At 46.5% G+C, this 15,728-nt stretch overlaps 1 long non-coding RNA gene across 1 annotated transcript; it reads left to right on the top strand.

Annotated features, from left to right (window-relative positions):
- Nucleotides 1–9,222: 9,222 nt before the first annotated feature.
- LOC132469609 (uncharacterized) lies at nt 9,223–14,096 on the top strand. Its single transcript, XR_009528445.1, has 7 exons — nt 9,223–10,243; nt 10,374–11,008; nt 11,102–11,279; nt 11,427–11,503; nt 11,642–11,755; nt 12,676–12,800; nt 13,001–14,096. It is a non-coding gene; the product is annotated as an uncharacterized LOC132469609 (long non-coding RNA).
- Nucleotides 14,097–15,728: the final 1,632 nt, after the last annotated feature.

Raw genomic sequence — 15,728 nt, 5'->3', positions numbered from 1 at the left:
GTATGTGTACAGCAGCAACATCCAGTGCACCTGTATGAGATGAGGAAAAAATATTAAAACATCTAACCCAGATTTTGGCTGTGACTTGCATATTGGAAGCAGTTTGGACCTCTAAAGAAATTACTTTTTGTAGCTCAATATTGCTTTTAAATGTTGCTTTTTATTGCTCAATATTCACCTTTACAATTAATTAAGTAAGATATAAAATGCAACATTTGTACTTGTGATGAAGCTTTTCACATTGTGGTTTGGTCAAATGCTGGGACATTAATAAGACTAAACATTTTGTGTCCGAGTTCTGAAAAGTTGACCTACCTCCTCGGTATAACCTACTAAGAGCCCATTCTGTGATTAAACCATAGGTAGCACATCCTGTCAGGTAGGTGGTTTAAGAACAGTATGGGGTAATAGTAGGCCAATATTTCAGAACACTAACAAACATTGACAAACCTGGTTTAGGAGCAGAACCGAAATCATGTTCCGTCATCACCACCGAAGCTGAGATCTCCTCCATCGGCTCTTATTCACAGGGCAGCGGTTGCTCCAGAGGAAGGGCTGGGTGAACGTCATGGCCTAAGCGAGTTGATGCTCTTTTATTAACAGACCCCCTTCTTGGCAGTCCCCAGTTGTTCCACTGGAAACGGGAGGGTACAGACCCGATTTTCAGTCGCTTGGTGTGACCCCGGTTGGTTGCTAGCTGTAGCGTTTGTAGTCTGATTCACTAAAGTGCCGGCTACTAACAAACGTGCTACGTTTTATTTTAAAGTTTGGCCCTTCATCCCGGCGAACCGCTTGAATCCACTTCTTCCTTAGACTCAATTCAGTCGGGAATCCATGAAAACTTAAGTAGGGTTGGTGTTGTTTGTTAGATGTACAAAGTGGAACAGAGCAGTGACATCTAGCCTTTGTTTCAGCCATTGTTGAAGTGCGCCGGAAGTGTTCATGCACAACGAAGACAAATCCCGCCACCGGAACCCGGAAGCGTGATAATCCCCTATTGTGAAGCAGGCAGGAGCGATTCAAAATGAGCCAAATACCCGAGAAAGGACTGATAGTTCAAATTTCGGTGTCACCCACTCTATTTCATCCTAAACAAACCAGATAGGGGGCTCAATGATCAAATTACCGGAATTGTCCTTTAATGAGACCTGCCAAAAAGTGAGTCACATGCTCACTGGATCCAAGAGGGGAATGTTACTTGTGCCTATTAACCACTCACACAATGGTGATGTTTCCTTTACATATTGGTGTTAGAAGCATGTTTAATGTTTCATCTCTTTCTTTCCAAAGCACCAACATGGATCCCATACATCCAGTAGGCCTACCGCGGGAAGTAGGGGTGCTGGGGGTGCTGCAGCACCCCCTGTCTGAGGCCCTGTCTTATCACAGAAAACGATCATTCCTAAAAACTCCGGCCAAAGTGGAGATTTCTGAAAACGCCGGTTATGTGTTGTCGTGTCAACGGGGAGAAACGGGGTTTTAGGTTCTGAAGCGTCACATTATGCACCAGGAAATGCTTAACGTCATGTGAGCGCCCGCTGTACCGTATTGGTCCGAATATAAACACAAACCCCATTGTAAGACGACCTATATTTGGAAAAAAGATTTAAAGACCAGATCTTGTTTTTATAAATAAATAAATTGTGTTCATTGAAATAATATACGAAAATAAAAAGGCAGAGAATAAAACACTGCATTGCCACTAAACAGTAGTGCAAATAGGCCGTAAAGACTATTCCTGACACTCCTCTGCCCCGCTGTGTTCGCTCTGGCTGTGGTCCCTCCGCAATGTTTCGGCCAGTGGCAAAGCGAGTCATCCTCGCTGCTGTCCAAGGCATTTTGAGACGCAGCATTTATTTAATGCTCATATGACCTAGTGCTGAAAAAAAGTTATATGAAAAAGTGTGAGGGGAGAGGTGGTGCGCTAAACTTGTTCTGTGAGCAGCTGGATGTTAACCATGGTGTGAACACAACGATCGATTTTCGACTGTTTGCGCATGCACTGGTGTAATTGAGCTGCGCTGCTATATATCTTTTTTTATCAATGTAGCGAGTTGCGAGTCTAGTGCAGGCTGAGTTGTTTTTTTTCCAGCACCCCCTGCTGAGAATACGTTCCCGCGGCTATGCATACATCATAGTGGTGCTGTGAGGTCGTGGCATGGAATACACCCTTAATGAACATTACGGCTCACATCTCTACAGCCTGTTATGACTGCTGTTAGCCTTTGTGTTCAGTGTATAATAAAATAAGGAATCATGACAAGAACAGTATGTGTAACGGGGGGGTTAGGCAGAACCCAAGTGCACAGACAGACGACAGTTGTAGGACAGTTTCAAGGATTTATTCTGGTACAGGATCGGGCAGACAGAGAGCAGAAGAGGAGACGGGGACAGAGGCGCAGACAGACCAACAGGGACTGGACGGCAGGCAGGAGGTCAGACAGGCGAGGGTTCATTAACAGGCAGAGTGGAGTAGACGAAGTCAATCGGGAGGTGCGGGAAAGCTCTGAATGAAACAAGGGACAATCTGGCAAGAATTTAGGGTTAAGAAATTAACCAAGGTTTTCTGATATATGAGTGAGGTATCTCACTATGGGACACGCCCCTCGCGCTGTCCCCCAGAAGCAATTTTACACTACGCCAGTCGTGACTGGCCAACAGACGTGACGTCTGCCTGCAGAGGAGGGGCTCCCTCCTACTACATAAGCCCCGTCGTCACGTCATCTCTTCAGTCTATAGGCAAAACACCTCTTCCTCGCTCCGGGCAAGGAGGGTGGTCTGGTGAGATACCTCACTCATATATCAGAAAACCTTGGTTAATTTCTTAACCCTAAGTTTTCTTTCAATATTCATTCGGTATCTCACTATGGGATATAGTAACTCCCGTATTGCCAAAGAAGTACCAGTGCAAACCCATCAAACAGGCATGTTCACCGATCCAACGCTCAAGACTGTGTGAGACAGATTAGGCGCAGTAACATCCAACCTGTAGAATCTAGCGAAAGTGTGAGGCGTCGCCCAGCTGGCAGCCGCACATATCTCTTCCACTGAGACCCCCTGAAACAGTGCCCAGGATGCGGACATGCCGCAAGTCGAATGTGCGCTCAGGCCGATAGGGGGTTCCAAACCCACGCTACTATAAGCCATGGCTATAGCCCCCACGATCCAGTGTGATAATGTCGTGGATTAATCGAGATTTAAAACACTTAGACTAATTCAAGAGAGAGAGAGAGAAATGAAAACGAGGGGTCCGGAGCAAGAATTGACAAAAGACTTTATCGTGCAGAAAAACAACAACGACAACAGCCTGAGTAGGTTTGCAAAGTCACTGTCGTTCACAAACTGCGGCGTCTTTTTATGCACACAAACAGAGCAGCTTCTCCTTGAGGTGTCTGCCTCCATTCAGTCATAAATCCATTTTAACCTGAATGGTCAGAAAATAGACAACAAATGGTCAGCAAAGATAGCCCTGCTCCTTTTAGGGGGGGCTCCATCTGTTCTAAGCCCAGACACCTAGGCACCGTGTGTTTTCCACTATTAGGTATAAAAGACCTCATAGTAATCACAGTTTACCATAGAATATAATCAGTAATTTCTACCACAATAAACGCTGCTTCGAGAGAGGCTTCCCCAGATATGACGTAGCACATGATACAAACAGCTGCTCCGATTTCCTGAATCCAGCCGTCCTATCAACATAGACGCGTAAAGCCCGCACCGGGCAGAGCGCATTCAGCCGCTCCTGCTCCTGGGAGGAGAAAGGAGGGGAATGGAAAGCCAACAGCTCAATAGGGCGGTATGACAACGCAGAGTCGAATACCTTGGGAACAAACGCAGGGTTCGGCTTTAATAGAACCTTTGAGTTCCCCCGCAAAAACTGCATACACGTCGGGCTAACCGACAGCGCATGGATGTCACTAGTGCGTTTAGCCGAGGCCAACGCGAGCAACAAAGCCGTCTTAAACGAGAGCGTCTTAAGCTCTACCTGTTGTAAGGGCTCAAACGGTGGGCGTGACAGTGCATCAAGCACCGTAGATAAATCCCACGGAGCAGCCAAGCTCCGCAACACCGGCCGAAGACGGCGTGCACCTTTCATAAACCGGCAAACGATAGGGTGCTGACCTGCCGATTTGTCCCCAAAACCTATGTGACAAGCCGATATAGCGGCCAAGTACACTTTGACAGTGGAGAAAGCCCGGCCTTTATCCAGCAAATCCTGTAGAAATGTCAGAATAACAGGCACGGGACTCTGGAAAGCTATTTCCCCAGCTTTCGCGCACCAATCCTCGAACGCACGCCATTTCCCGTCATATGCGCTACGCGTGGAGGAAGCCCTGGCGCCCTGGATAGTCGTAATGACATTCCATGGGAGTCCAGCCGTCGTTAGGTTCATCCTTTCACGGGCCAGGCCCATAGAGCCATGCGCTCCGGATGAGGATGGAAGATTTCCCCATGCGCTTGCGTCAGGAGGTCCCTTCGTAAAGGCAGAGGCCAAGGCTGGCCGCACAGCAACTGGACTATTTCCGCCAACCAATATTTCCCCGGCCAACGGGGGGCTATAAGGATCAGCACATGACCCTTCTCTCGCACCCTGGCGAGAGTAGGAATGATCAGTTCTAATGGGGGGAAAGCGTACAGGAGGACGCGCGGCCACTCGTATGCCAAAGCATCCAGCCCCATTGGGGCGCTCCGACCGGTTAGGGAATAGAACAGAGGGCACTGAGTGTTCTCCTCTGATGCAAAGAGATCGACCTCTGCTCGACCGTATTTCTCCCATATCTGGTTCACGACCACGACGTGGAGTTTCCAGTCCTTGTAGCGAGGGTCGCCCCTGGACATTAAATCTGCTCCCCGGACACTGCTGCGGCTCCACCGAGCTCTCTGCAGGTCCGACCCTTCTCTCCTTCGCGTCGTGAACTGTGAAGGCTGTATGGCCTTCTGCACGCCTTTTGCAGGGCTTGGAACATGCCCTCTGTAACCCTTCTTGGAACCGGGTTTGGAACAGAACACCTAGGGGGGACGGCGACGGCGTCTGGCCGGGCCTGCCGCACCCCCCTGGTCGCAGCGCCTCAGGTAGCGCGCCGTTTCTTCCCGGCCACCTGAGTAGCCGAAGGGGCTGCACGGCCACCTGGCGCCACCCCGGGCGCGGGTGGCTTCCTCGCCCACGCGCCACTGTGCTCCGGCGGCTTGTTCTGGCCCCGGCCGGCCGCGTGGGTTGGGTGGGGGTGACGCTTCTGGCCGCGGTAAGCCGGCGGAGGAGCGCGGGGCTGGGTGAACACCTGGCCGGGTGCGTTGGCGGGGAAAGGCGCTCTTCTGGGAAGACACAGTCGCAGCGCCTCACCCTCCCTCTTTTTTTCCTCCCAGCGTTTCAGCATGACATCATACGCCGGGCCAAACAGGCCTTTCGGGTCCACAGGCACGTCTAGGAGTTGGGTTTTCTCCCTCAGAGAGAGACTGGAGAGGTTCAGCCACCTCGCCCTCTCCTGAGCGACCATCAGCGCCATGGCCCTTCCGGACGCCTGGACAGCGCTCCTGTGAAGGCGCAGGCACAGGTCCGTCACCACGCACAGTTCATCCCAAAGGGCTGGGGTGGGTGACGAGGATATGTCGAGCTCCAGCTCAGCCTGGTAGGCCAGCAGCAGCGACGACGCGTTGAGCGCCCTCACCGTCGTCGCCATCGCCTTGTAGCCCTTCTCGGTCATTGATGACTGGAAGGAGTCGGCTCTGGACGGCAGTGTAGGGCTCGCTGAAGTCATGGCGGACTTCTGCGTGGGGTGGAGGTGCGACGCCAGCAGTGGTTCAACCGGAGGAAGATGGGAGAACCCCTTTTCCTCCATACCGGCCCAATCCAACCCCGATCCACCCTGGACGGGGATCTTGGCTGAGAGAGGCTTGCTGAGACCCCCCAAGACCGGGTCGCTTCCTCCAGGCACTCGGGAAAGGCCGGAAGTAGCAGGCTGGTTGAAGCCTTCGCCTTCGGGAGTCGCTTGCCCTCGTAGCGAGATATGGCGGTCTCCACCGGGGCCTCCGGCCACTCGATGTTTAGCCGCGCAGCCGCCCTCTTGCAGGCCTCGTGTAGGTCTATGCTCACGGCCGGGTTCGGGGAGGGGGTGCACGCACCGCCCACCACCATAGGCGACGCGGTGCGGGGGGAAAAGGAATCATCATCCTCGTCCTCGTCAGAGCCGAGGCTAATGGATTCCCCCCCCCGACTCGGAGTGATCGCCCTCGGCTTCGTCGGGCCCTTCCAGCAGGCTAGCCTCGATAGCGTCGGGCTGAGTCAACTCCAGCGGCTGGGAAGCGTCGGTGAGGTCCACCTCCGATCCCCAGCTGGTTCCCTGTGGGGCGGAGAGCCCCCGGAAACCTCCCGCTAGCTCCGGTAGTGGCGGGTCGGTTACCCCCATTACCGGATCATCTGTGCTGAGCTTCGCCTGCTAAGTCAGCCGGCGTTTGCGGGTTTTATTTGAAAACCGTGCGCAATGCTCGCAGGTAGGCGGGAATGCAAGGGCAGCATTGGCATGTTCCAGCCCAAGGCAGCGAATGCAGGCGGTGTGGCTATCCGCTCCCGACATTTTGTTCCCGCACGCGCAGAACTTTGTCGGAGGCTTCCCCGAGCCCTCGGTTAGGGTAGGTTCAACCTCTGACTGCATGTTCTCGCCTTCCGTTTATGCCGGCTGCTGTTTGGTGACAGGTCAGCCTGGACACGGGTGTAGCTAGTGTAGATGCTAGCAGCTAGTATGGATACTAGCAGAGGCTACTGTTTGGTGACAGACTAGCTTTCTCTTCAGTCTCACAGAGGTCAGAGGTAGCGATAGGCTAGCGTTCGGTGACCGAGGGGTTAGCTCGCTCAGTGAACAGTGTGCTAGTCCGTCTACGACTTCTGTCCGCGAGGTGCTTCTAGGAGCGAGAAGAGGTTAAAGACTGAAGAGATGACGTGACGACGGGGCTTATGTAGTAGGAGGGAGCCCCTCCTCTGCAGGCAGACGTCACGTCTGTTGGCCAGTCACGACTGGCGTAGTGTAAAATTGCTTCTGGGGGACAGCGCGAGGGGCGTGTCCCATAGTGAGATACCGAATGAATATTGAAAGAAAACTGAGTGAAAGGCGAGGACTGTTATAGGAGGAGCACAGGTGAAGGTGATTGGGTTAATTAGGGGAGATCAGTAGCCTGGCGATGTCATACTCATAATTCTAGTCAGAATATGAGTCTGAGACCGAACCATTGGGCTGTGATTATAGGGCGGAACCAGGAAGGAAAATGCCTCTTCGCTCAATTGGATGGGACTCTCTAAATCGACGCCACTTCGACCTGGGCGGGACTTTACGTCCTACGTCACTCGCTATGGGTGTGCATGTGTGCGCGTAGCCGTCACTCGCGATGGGTGTGCATGTGAGAAAAGTTTTGGCTTTTAGTGTCTATGGGTTGGTAATAACGGTTCTGATGATTTTTCTGATGGAAAAGTGGTCTTTTATTTCCATAATAATTGTTCAGTGAAAGCATAAACCCGTTTGTTAGTTAGCAGTTAAACAAAATGCGATCTCTTTGTTTACAGTTACCAACGACCAACGTTTAAAGACTGATGATTGGGGGTTCGATTCCCTAGTGATGCAAGGTTTTTTCTTTCATTTTGGACTGCACACACAACGCGAGTGACAGATACTCGCACAATGTACACACATCACTGTCTTTACAATTTCTAGGCAACCGAAGTTTAAAGATTGTCAAGTGGTTAACTCTTGAATCGCATGTACTAAGACCTGATGGGTTAGTGGTCAGAGAACAACTAAATAACGCGGGGATACGGGGTTCGATTCCTTAATGAATCTAGCTTTTTTCTTTCATATTGGACTGGATGTTTGTATGCCATTTTGCGTAACTTGTAGTTTATGATGAAGAAATGTTACTGGGGTTATGGTTAGGGTAACGGTAAGGGTAAGACACAAAGTTTTTGCAACACAATATTTCTTACAATAACAAAGTTCAAAGTTTTGATGACTCCAGTAGGAAACTTAAGATACCTAGAGAAATGCCTGAGTGCTCACAAAACATCAAGTCAGCAGTGTGGTACAGGGTGATCATTTCTGATATACAGTACAAAAGCTGAAACTATTAGCCAGGAGTGGGAAAGATGCAGACGCAGACGTGGGAAGCAATAAGACGCACCAACACACAGTTGCCTGTTGCAAAATGGTTCAGAGTTTAATATAAATAGTTAGGGTTAGCTGGTATGGCGTCATCTGGTATGGCTATAGTCTAATGTTAGCTTAGTTCGTGTTGTTTCGTCATGTTAATCGCTAGTAATAGTAAGTCATTTGTAGAAATATAGCCTATCATCACAGACTGTAGGAATGTCACCCACCCTCCATCGCGTACGACACTGACGCTCGTAATCTGTAGTCAGTGCAAGGGAGTTCGTGCACAGATCCCTGAGACAAACGGCTACGCGCACACATGCAAACCCATAGCGAGTGACGTAGGACGTAAAGTCCCGCCCAGGTCGAAGTGGCGTCGATTTAGAGAGTCCCCAATTGGATAGACCTAAAACCAATCAGAGCAACGTAGTATGTGACGTATGTTGTGCGACGCACAGCTATTCTCAAGAAAAGAAGAAATTCATCCAGATGGACATAAACGATTTATGCCGGTTTTGCAAAAAAAAATTAAGGATACACGGACAAATTGGCAACACGGTCATCATTTTTTAGACAAAAAGTAAAAGTACATGCACGTACGAACAAGTTCTCCGTTTAGGCTTTCAACTCCAAAACACATCAAACAAATCGTATTGCATGTGTCGGCCATGTACAAACTTAATAACACGTTTGGAACGCGACATGTCCGTGTTTAAGAAGTGGACAGATGACGAAGGAGCCCAGGCTGAAGAAGCGTGTTCATCTGAGGCACCAGAGAAAAGAGACCGGGAGCCAACTCCCTCCAAGACGCCCAGGGCTCTGAAGAAGTTCTGCCCCAATCCGTTAACACCAACCGGTACAAAAACGCGAAAAAGCCTTACAGGGGTAAGCTTGTTGTTGATACATTTCTACTTCTTATGATATGACTATGGCTATAACCTCGATTGCCAAGTTTTTCATGTGTGTAAAGTGAGTCGTGTTTATTGTCCAATGTGATAAACACGTATGCAATCCCACACTCCTCATTTCAGTGTAATTTACCTATGATTAAAACGTCTTAGTCATATTTGTCGATATGGTAGTCTAGTGTGAATTTGAGTCAGGCCAGGTGTAGTATTAGCAAATGTTACCAGGATGAACTTGCACCTGATGGTGTGTGTGTGTGGTCTCTTTCACTTTATTGTGAGAACTTCATTTTGTAATGGATAGAATTGTATAGTGGTCAAAAGTGTGTCCCAACCCCCACTTCTGTGCTCTGCACCTCTGTGGGGGTTGGGCAGTATTCCACTGACCTTGCTCTGCAATTGCATCTGGGGTCACCATATTTAACAGTCTGTATATTCCTATTTATTGCCAATGCACATTATACTTAATAGGCTATACTGTAATTATCCACACTGATACATTATCTTATATTTCAGGTTGTCTCCCATTACCCTTCACAGACTGTTGCCAAGGTATGTTGTCCAGAAGAAGCCTCAATAGTGAACAGCATTAATAAGAAGAAATGGACAACAGCTGCAAAGTTAATGTTGAAACATAAACACCTAGCTGAGGAAATCAAGGTGCACATCCTGGAGCTAATAACCAACGAATGCAAACGCATTTCTAATCCGACCAACGGTTTCATCCTGTGGAAGTCATCTCCAGATGATCTGAAAGCCTTTTCATTTACAAGCTTAGAGGCAGACCTTAAAGGTTTTTCACCATTCCTCTTCTCAGTTCTAACAACTGTCAGCAACCACTCTCAAGCTGCAACTTGTGCAGCAGCTTCCATTGCCTTGAGAGGGAGACAACCACGCCTGTCAGCCTTTGCATACTACCTAGGTAGTATTTTGCATTATGGCGGGGCAAAAAAAGCTGTGTTTGAAAGGCTGAACAAAATGGCAATAACAACTACTCACCACAATTCTATAGAGAAGCAGAAGGAGTTGGCGCTCCTATGTGGGGGCTCTCTAAAAATGTTAAAGGTACAGAATGAAGATTTTCTGAACTCTGAAGCGAACTCTTTGTTGGTCAGAGAGTGGACACCAGCGAAGACCAAAGAACAAGTGATCCGAAGGGGCCACTAAACCCAGTTGGTGAACACATGGATGAGCTTCTCATGTCAGGTGAGGTGACAAATTACTGAAATATAGAAACACAACTTACACATCACATGCTGTGTCATCTTGAATGTTATGTGTCTATCTTTTGATAAATAATAATCAATTCATTGTCTTTACTTTTTTTCTTTTCCAGCAGATGAAATGGCTCAAAGCGTACTGCCTTTCAGCAGTTTAAGTAACTCTGAAGCAGCAGAGCTGGGCTTGAGCTCCTCCACTTTTCCAATCACACACCCCACTCCTCCACCAACATATTCTATTATATTTGACAATTTGGACTTTTTCATGCGTGTACATCATCAGTCCAGCCACCACAACAACAAATCCATACACTGGATTCACCATATTGCAGTCAAAGATAGGATCCAAACATATCACCTTGACAATGCCAAACCAGACCATGACATCCGTCAATACTACCTTGGCAACTCACTCCCCGGACTAGAAACCCAGGATTACATGCGGCGTGAGTTTATTGTTCTTGGGAGCCGTATCCTTACGCAGTACCTGGCTGTTTTTAAACCATTCAAGCCATTAGTGGTTCACCACATACCACATCAGTATACAGATGACATGGCTATGCGCTCCACAGATGCAAGTTATGAGTTAAATCTGCAAAAAAAAAAAAACCTAAATACACATACTTTCAACTCAAACATTACTGCAATGTCATCTTTTTTCTTTATTCTCAAAGTACCCTCTGGGACTACTCTTCAAAAATGAAAACAAAACGTCTGATTTGGTGGACACACTTCGCCACTTTCAGAAAGAGTAAGTATATAATCAGGCTCCACTGTCAGTCTTCGGCAGAAGAAGGGCTTTAATAAAACGTATAATTCCACCATTTGTGTGTTATCCATTTAGGTATGTGCCCAAGGGACCGGACGGGTTGTCAAGTGTTTTAGTAGGAGGTGACCGGCTGACTGAGGGGAACTGCAGAAACATACAGTGGGCCTTCTCAGATGGTGCTACAAAGGAAGACCGACTGGAAGGTCTCATCTTTAAGTTTGAGGACTGGCATGCCATCAGAAACCTCTTTGAAGTGAGTAAGAAACTATAGAAGAATGTTGATTAGTAACAAAATCACACCACTACTTTAGATTTTTTTTTTTAGATAGATAACTTCAAGTGCTTGTGTGTAAAGTTATGTTAATCCTTTGCTAATCACAAGTCTTCGATGTTGATAAAGATCTATCATCGGATTTTCTATGATGGTGCATCCTCAAAAGACCATGGCACACTTCTTGCCAACATGACGAAGTTGAGGTACAACGTCTGCTATCTGCAACACCATGATTACATACTGTACAATTATTAGTTTTTAAGCTTTTATTTGCATTCTAAACAAAACTGTTGTTAATTACAATGATTATAATAACATTTTGTTGACCATGCTTTCCACAGTTGTTTCACAAAAATCCAGTTAACATGAATTAACTGGATAGTTCATGAATTGGGTTGTTATGGGATGGGGAACACAGTCCTGCTATCATGAACGCAGCCCTGCTGTTCTCCGAGGTAGTATTTCAACTTATGCATGGTATGCATGGTAATGCATGGTATGGTTTTCACTAACTGTGTGTGTGTGTGTGTGTGTGTGTGTGTGTGTGTGTGTGTGTGTGTGTGTGTGTGTGTGTGTGTGTGTGTGCGCGCGAATGCAATGACCCCCATGTATTTAAAGGTATAACAGCAAATAAACCGGATGTCATTGTGATTGATGAGAATAACCGAGAGGTTTTCCTATGGGAAGTTGGTTGCACTTTTGACTCAAGTTTAGAGGAAGCTTTCCTTACTAAACAGGTTAAATACCAACCATTAGTGCAAGCTATCATACATTTAGGCTATAAATGCCAGCTTATCGTTTTTATTTTCGGCAGCCTAGGTCATGTCCACAGGCTGGTGGTCAGAGGCTTGAGAATTATGAGGTTGTCCAAATGTAAAGCCAAGCAGCTTGCAACATATTGCTCAATCTCCTCCATTATAGGCAGCCGAGCTATTTGGAGGAGGTGTTTTCTGTACCCATAGATTTTCTCTGTCTGTTAACAGACTGTGTGCAGAATAAGGTCATGTGTATGTATTGTCTATTCTGTGCATGTTTGACTCAAGTACTGCAACATGTTGTTTCGAGGATGTAGGGCATCAAAAGCAACTGAAAATATTTGTGCCCTTGCAATGTATTTTATAAATGCGGACACAAATAAAGACATTTGAAATGTGTGAGCGAATTAGTGGTAGTGTAGAGGTTAAGGACCTGTTCAGCAAAACTGTTGTGGGTTCAATGCCCTATATCATTACCCTTGTTATATAATTGACCTAATAAATTACTTTGGATGAAGGCGTCCACTAAATGAATAAATGTAAATGTCTGAGAGATGGACAGAATAACACTAAGCAATCTATGACAGCCATTTGCTAAACTACATATTTCTGTTACATAGGTGCAGCAATGCGAAACAAGGTCCCCATGCAGCTTATAATGCGTACAAGGAATTTGTGCGTAAGGACACAACTGCACTCTTCCTGGCTGCTGCAATGGAACACTTTGGGTTGCAGGATGTCACAGGTAAAGCACACATTCATAGTTGAGAACTAACATTTATCACAAAAAAAACATGTATATGTTACTACTGTTATAGTTAATTGTTAAAATTGTAATTCACTTTGATAAAAGTTAGTACCAATATTATTTTACTTAAAATCTGCATTTACACTACTGTGGTGATGGTGGTGAGAAGTTAAACATTTTATTCTGTGTGCTTACAGAAATTCCAGATGGGTTTGTCCCAGTGGATGTCAGCGAGGGATTGCCACAACTGAGGAGAGACTGGCTGCATGAGAAGGTGGGACAGGTTGTGGACACCTTCGTAATGATGACGGGCATTACAGAAGCTGCGAGCCAGAGGCAGGCTTCGACACAGCCGCAGCAGTTTCAGTGTCGTGCGGACGGGTGTGGCAATATGTACATATACAGCAAGGCAAGGGTAACCCATGAGTACAAGATACACAATCTTGTTGCTCCATTGGACCCTACTCCACAACATACAAGTCCAGCAAACGAAGACCATGAAAAAAAACCACACAGAAGCTAGACTTGGCTTTGGATTCTTCCTGCTTAACATGCAGGACGGTGTAAGAGAAGGTGATGGTGATAGGATAATGAGACTGTATAAAGTTGCCCTGCTTTTTTATAAAGCATATGGACACAGCCATTATGCCTACAGCACCTTTCTTCTTACACTGCAGGTAAATCTCACTCTGTCCCCACGCATGGCACACAGTGTCATATGGAACCGGTTTTGGAATGGTCGAGGGGGAAAGGGGAAAAATATTCCTCTCGACCTCCATCTGGAGCACCTTAACAATTTTCTGAAATCCTTCATGAGAGGCTTGGGATCAAACCTGTCTGAACGGTCAGCAGCCAGGATCAGTCAGTCCATTGGCACCCTAATGGACAAAACGGACTCGGAAATGGAGCGGACAAGGCCGACTGGCATGCATCATGTAGCCCGAGAACAGGAGGACATTTTAACCCTGGTCGAAGTTTTCAGAGAGTCTCACCTTTTTCAACATCACCCAGGCAGACAGTTTACAGCTTTCCCAAATTTCCAAAAAAACCTATTGGGAAAGCTAAATGACCTGGAATTACGGAATTGGATGAAGTCCAAACTGATGGAGTGGAGGAATGTACCCATTTGATTAGTGATGTATGTAAAAATGTAAATGGTGATGGCATCACATTTGTAAATACTGTGGCATTGTAAATAATTGTTTTTTTAAATCTTTTTTAATATAAGTGTCTTATTGTCAACATTCTTGAAACCATTATTTTTGTGTGTGTTTTCTCATTGGTTATATGTTCAAAGTGTATGTTCAAACATTAACAATGATGGAGATATTAAATACCTATTATGTGGAGGTATTAAAAATCTTAATTGACATCTGTCTTATTGTTTCTTTTTAAAATGCAAAACCACAGTAGAAAAGTATAAACAATGTCAATTTTTTTCAAAGGTATAAATATAACAGGTAAAACAGGCTTTTGCACAACAGGACCCTGAAGCTAGAAGTTTGAGGCTCAATTTGAAGCTAGTCTGAGATCTTCAACATTGACAAGCCTGATTCCAAGCTACTTGCTGATGATTGTATCTCCTCATTCTCATCCTCTTCATCAAAGTAACCAGTGTAGTACATGTCAACCTGAACATGGTCATCCTGAACAACACTGTCATCAAACAATTATTTTTGACTCTGTTCGAGGTCATCAAAAACCTCATGCATAATTCTTAGTATTTCTTTTGCATGTTCCAGTTTGAATATAGGTAGATTATGGATAATGAATTCCAAGTCAAATATCTGTGTACACTGTTCTAAAACAGCATCAATGAGTTCATCTCCAAAACCAGTGCAGGCTGTGTCAAGTATGTTTGCATGGTCCCAAACTAAACTTCTCCTGTAGGTCTGTAACAGGTCCCTGATCAAAAGTCTGTCCTCATGTGTGACCATTCTACGTCTGTCAGGTGATGGTACCTCCCCTTGAAAGTGTTCATATATGGGGATTGGCTCCCCACAACCTTCAGGTTCACAAGAACAAACAGAATGGCAGTGGGTGCAGCACAGATGTCCTGGATCAAGAGATGTGGTGTGTTCCTCGAAATGGCAGTACAAAGCTTTCCGCAGACAACTAGTGACTCCAGTCTCTAGTACTGTCTTAACTGCTGGGTCAAGCTTTGAATGCTGTGGGACAGCATAAACAATTGCATGTGCCTGCGATCCACCTCTGCCTGCCCTCCCGACCTGCTGAACCATGGCTTCAACGTCATTAGGTAACCCATACATCACAATGTGTGATACATTGGGAAAATTTAAGCCCATCCCAAGAGCTGTTGTTGACACGACAACTCTGCAGCTACCCTGACCACTCAGAGAGGACAGCACTCTGTTCTTATTCTCAGGGAGTGTCTGGCTGTGGAACATGCCTATCAGCAGGTTTTCAGTCTTTTTCTCAGGGTCTCTGTCAACCCAGGAATCTACACCGAGTTCCCCCTTCAAATGGCAGAACACTCTGCCAACTGCCTTCACAGTTTTGCAGTAGATAATTACTGGCAATATGGAGGTACCCTTTTCTTTCAGATCCTTCACAATCCAGTCTAGGCAGTCCAGGGTCTGGGCAGTGACTCCAGCACATTTTTAGCGAGAAATGTGCATTTTACTTTCATAATGTTCACTCGGTGAATGTGAAGGATGTTTGGTTTGATGTTTGGTTATGACGAAGAGTGAACGCTCCGTTCACTTGCATGGACAGAGTCTCTGGTTGCTAAGCAACCTCAACGTCTTGGCGGACTATTTCTCTGCCGATCAACACTACGAATGCTGGAAACACACCAGACACACCATGTGAAGTTATTTAACCCGATTATTGTTATTTATATCCGAGATTTATTTAATCTAACCCGATCCAAGCTCTATCATGCACCCAAACACGGCGGCGTTT

Source organism: Gadus macrocephalus, chromosome 12 (assembly GCF_031168955.1).
Source record: "Gadus macrocephalus chromosome 12, ASM3116895v1".
NCBI classification, from domain to species: Eukaryota; Metazoa; Chordata; class Actinopteri; order Gadiformes; family Gadidae; genus Gadus; species Gadus macrocephalus.
Note: the sequence above shows the minus strand (reverse complement) of the source record. Positions and strands in the feature narration are given on the sequence as shown.